The sequence below is a fragment of the Pundamilia nyererei genome, unplaced genomic scaffold (genome assembly GCF_000239375.1).
Source record: "Pundamilia nyererei isolate P.nyererei 1_Seehausen unplaced genomic scaffold, PunNye1.0 scaffold00155, whole genome shotgun sequence".
Taxonomy (NCBI): Eukaryota; Metazoa; Chordata; class Actinopteri; order Cichliformes; family Cichlidae; genus Pundamilia; species Pundamilia nyererei.
This window is the reverse complement of record NW_005187556.1, coordinates 904,356-909,866: the sequence shown is the minus strand read 5'-3', so window position 1 is coordinate 909,866 and position 5,511 is coordinate 904,356.

The window sequence follows — 5,511 nt, the reverse complement described above, 5'->3', positions numbered from 1 at the left end:
TATGAATAAGGCTCTAGATAGCATTGCAATAGAAATTGTTGGTGGTAGACTGCGGGTGGACAACAAAACATTTGCTTGTTAAGCACTGAGCCTTTAGTCCAGCTGTTTTTTTTATTTTAAGTAGAAGATTAAAAAGTGTCTCAGTGACAGTGTTTACCAAGGTCTCAGTTCCATTAATTGTAGTTTCACAGTTGGGAAATTTTATATGTTACAAGTGTGACATCAACAGGTTGTTCTCTGCAGCAAAACTATGCTGTTTGTCATAATGTCATGTTGTCTGTCTGCCTTTATCTTTATCGTCTGTATTTTGTCTTCTGTTTGAGCTGGCTCCTTGTCTGTGGTTTGTAGTTTCCAATAGAATTGTTCACAATCATACTGGAAACAGTTGAGACTGTACTCATGACTGTCCCCAGGGTAATCCAGCATTTAATTTGCATTGTCAGATGAGCTTGTCACACACAAGTAAGATGGCATGTTCAAATGAATATGCAGCTGATTTAGTCACCCAGTATCCTTAATAATGTGGGAAAGCTTTTCAAAGCTACAGAAATGTTTCAATTGTAGAATCCACTTCGGTTGGTACAAAAATCTAAGTTCATGTTAGTTCATTTAGCAGCATCAAACCTACCTTTTTATCAAAGTTTTCTTTTGTTTGCTGAGCACAAATTCAGATATGTAGAAGTGGCAAAAACCATCTGCAGAATTAGAGCGGTACACTGTTGGAAGAAGGTCCTAGGTTCAAATCCATCATCCGGCCCTGTTCTCCCCATGTCTGCTTGGGTTCTCTAAAGGGACTCTCTTTCTCCCATTGCCCAAAGACATGTAGTTAGCGTGAGTGTAAGTGTAAATGGTTGTCTGTCTCTATGTTTTAAGCCTGGATTATACTCTGCATCCATTTTAACGGTTAAACAATATTCAGCTCCTCCCTCATTTCAGCCCGAACCTTGCTCCTCACTCCCGTGGAAAGACTTTAAAGAGATGGGGCATTTCCAGGCTTCCTCTTTGGACACTATTAATTCAGTTTCTTCTGTTTGACTGCCACAACATCTTCAGCTGTTTTCCACTTCATCATGACATAAATATTTCCTTACACAGAGAAATGGGATGTAACAGTATGCAGACTGCAGGTTCATGAGGACAATGGTTCACTAACACATGCACAGTTTCTTCTGGCTGACAAATCTTTTTCTCCGGCAATACCTCTGAGGTTTAACAGAGCCTATGAACTCTTAATTTTGAGTCACAATTTTAGCTTTGGCTCCAAAGACAGAGCAGTGTAACACACCTGAAGACAAGCACTACAGTCAAACGGACCCTTTCCAAATACTGATCCTTTCCCAGTTCTGTATTAGCAGTCACGATATCCCCTCCTGATTCACTTCACTGCTTCACTTTAGTCAGAGCACTAGATTGGACAGTACATTTACTAATAACAAGCTAGCTGCAAACCACTCTGAAGCAAGCACATTTACTCCTCGCCTGTCTGGAACTCCTGGTATCTTGGGATGTGTGTCACAAAAAAACCCATACAGGTCTGTAAGAAACTGTTTAGTAACAGTTGAAGTCAGCCATGATCTCTCTTTTTGGTGGTATAAAGCAGGTTGTAGTCATGCTACGACATCTTTCTTGCTCCTTGCTGTCCAGTTCTTTGAATGATATAATTAAGGACAGACAAGGATAAGTAGCTTTTAGTAACAATGATAAGCATCCTGCTATTTGAAATCACCAGAGCTGCACTGAGGAAATACATCTTTGTAATGGCATCAGCTTTGACCATTTATCAAACCAGGGTTTCGATCTATGTGCAGGTCATGGGAGCACCGTTTACCAGACCTTTTTCTCTGCCAACAAATGCAGATGTATCATCATCTGAGAAGGCATTACACTGCACATTATACAGGATGTTATTACAAAGCCATTCGGCAGGTTAAAGGGAGAGCTATTTCCAGACTGAAGTGCTCACCCATCAACATCCACTGTGCAAGCGTCAGAGAAAGTGAGGACACACACATATTATTATATGGTTAGCATCCAGCCTCCAGACACCCCCTGACAGATTCATGAGTATTTCCTCTGTTGTGTCCTGCGGACTCTGTTTTAGTTCACCACGTGTGGTAACGGCGCTTCTAGTCTTACTAAGATGCTGCTATTGAAATACTTTAATGATTCCAATCTGCACCTCTTCTCATATGTATCATCTACTAAGTCAAATATGATTTATGCTCACAGCTGTGGTTGTAATTTCTCACAGTTGTAGCCCACAACTGCTGAATGACACAAATGCACACAAGCGTGTGCACACGCTCAAACACACTTTCTCACTCTGCAAGCTAGAGACATGACCCAATTTATCAAAGCTTCAACTTGTTGAATGTTGTTAAGACTGTAGCAAACCTGCTTTGGATCAGTATCCCAACTTAGCTGGAATGTGTGCAGCTTCCATGTTTTTTGGGATGCAGAATTATTTTGGATTTTGTGTGGAAAATGAATCTGAATTGTACCGTTAATAAGCTTTCCTCCAGTCTGACTATCTGTGCCATGACATTTTTAACATTACATGTTTTATATGGACAGTGGATCAAATATTTTAAGAATGAATAAAGCAGTGTATACATGAAGCGATTCAGAGTAAGAGGGAGGTGGCTGAGGTGGACAGTAATTCTGAGTCGACTGGCAGATTTAAACCAACCAACCAACCAACCAACAAACAAGAGAGAGAACCTATACATGTGACTCACAAAAATGTGAGTTGAGTGATCCACTATATTATAGTTGCAACTTTATTTAATTGAAATGCATTGTACTTGCTCATGGTACTGTTTTAAAGAGTGAAATGCACGTAGGAGGGAAGGAGCATCACAGGTTTCCTAAACTGCGGTTTTGTGTCTCCTTGTTTGACTTTTTGATTTGTTTCTCTTCACACACAGCTGGGTTTGTTTTAGGCACCAAAAACCACTGGGTTGTATTTGGGTATCAGTAATTACTTAGATTTAAATGAATCAATTGTGGTTTGGGTTAGGATGTGATTGGTTCTGATGGGTCTATTTGTGAGTGAAACTCTTATCATTATTGCCATGACCAAGTATATTATGGCACCTGTGCCAAAAGACACTTTCTACACATCTCTGAGATGTCAGAGGGGCTGTTAAAAATGAGAACAAACTGGAGTGTCTGACATTATGAGTTATTTTTTCCTGGACTGTTTTTTTTCCGGTAGTTTGAAAGTGTCAGTGTTTTGATAAAAGAAGAAATTATAAAGTGTTTTTCTCCTTTCAGTGATGTGCCTGGACATCTATGTCTAAACTGGCTTTATATAGTTGACAGGTGAATGTTTGTGCACTATATTTGAAAGTGGAGCACATCTGACAAGCTGCAGCACACATACTGAAATGCCACTGAAACAGCAGACAACTCCTTATTAACTTTATGGGTAATTTGTTATTTAGGAAGTCAGTTTTAATCATTTAAACCATATATACTGTTTAAACATAAGACCACAGAGCAGTCTGTGACATCACAGTGATCCCAGGCCCATTGCAGACAATGGTAATTAAAGGCGACTCAACTACTGCTTGTTGGCTTGTTATTTTTTTGCTTTACACTAAGACAGTGTCACAAGAATGCTCTAATAAACTGCAGCTTCACTGTCTAAAAGAAATTACTTTTTACCAAAGTTAGGCCTTATTTTTAAAGAGATGTCTAGACTTGTTTTGACCTTAAGATGCCTAATGAGATGCTGAGTCCAGTTGTGGACCAGCTGTGCAGCGATAGGAGGGAGACGTGGTGATATTAATGCCAGGTGTTCTATTTTAGTACTTGTTCGAGGTAGTAAACTTTATTATCACTTTATTTCATTTATTTAGTAGTTTATTTGTGAAGAAAAAGAACAAGAAAGCAGTGCGTACATAGATTTATACATAGATGTAGAGTAATATTACAGAGTCATTTGTTTCATGCTGTTCAATTGTGCAGAAAGATTAGTATCTATAAGCTGCTGGTGGAAAAATAGTGGCAGGAAAAATCCAAAATAAAACAACTGATCACTGAACATTTCTAGAGTTCATGCACACAACTAGCTAATGTTGTTTTTGCATTTGTGGCCAGATTTTAACCAGGACTTGACTGTTTTACAGAAAGTTTAAAATCCTGACTTTGGCTTAAACTCACAGTTTGGAAATTCCAAATTTTTCTCCTTAATTAAGAATGAAATTTGTGCAAAGGAAGGCTGCGTTGTCTAAATCTATTTATGATGTATTTCATGTGACTAGTATGGTATAGAGACGTCAGCACTGACAGCACCTAATGATGAAGAACTGTAAATCACACGAGTGACTGATTAAGGTAATGAATAAACGGATCAAAACTGAGAAAACTGCATATTTTTATTAAAAATTTAGAAAGTTGAAATATGTATGGGAACATAGGTATGAAAATTTAGATTATGTGAGCTCTTTGAAATGGTGAGCAGGGTCTGATTTGCTTAAGTTTGAAGATTGGCCCTAATTTTACAACAATGTTGTTCATAGATAATTCCAATTTTCTGTATTCCTTTATTTTTGTCATCTCTCATTCATTACCTTTAATCTCATATTACAGTGTTTATATGTGGGACTTTTTTGATTAAGAGCCACATAAACAAAAAACCCTTCTGGTTTCTTCCATTTCATTACATTTTAAAGAATCAATATAATACATACGCTTAACAGGATGAGCTTAAAAGATGCAATTTTCTGCAAGCTTGACAACCCATTAGCAAAGTAGTTAAAAGCAGATGAACAAACATTAAAATAATGCTTAAATATTGCCCCTAATGAGTATTTTCACTTTTGATATTTAAAGTAGATATTTTGCTAATAATTCAGTGCTTTGAATGCAGCTTCTCTTATCAAACGCTAATGATCTAGATACTAATGACAGGTTAACATCTATTTGACTCGAAAAACAAAAATGGATGAGTAATGGAGCTAGTGTCATCCCAAGAGGGGGATTAGTCATTAGAAATAGTTGTGAAATGCTTGCATGAGTGAGCGCCTGCATGTGACAGTGTGTATTTTGTCTATTTGCCGATGCACAAGTGTGCGTACGTGCCATCTTAATCTGTAAAGTGTGTGTATTTGAGTGTTACCCTCTTTGTATTTTGCCCACCAGTCTCTCTCCACTTTATTTGTACTCTGGCAGGCAGGCGGGCTTTTTCGTTTCGAGCCCAGAAGTCGATTCCCAGAGTCCAATTTACAACAGCACCGCAGAGTAAACAAGAACCAAGATGGCCGCCTGTCTGTCCGCCTGAGCCTTCATCTGATGATTAGGGCCTATTTTTAAATGTCTGCGAACCGGCTGACTGGCCGAGCGACCGGCTGCTGCTTGTCTTTTCTATATTTATGCCAAGAAGACAACATGTACTGTGGCAGCCATGGAAAGAGCAAGTGTTGGGAGGAAAAAGAATGAAAACACACACACACGAACAACAACAATATCTCTTTCTGTCTTTCTTTCTTTCTCTCTCTCACACAC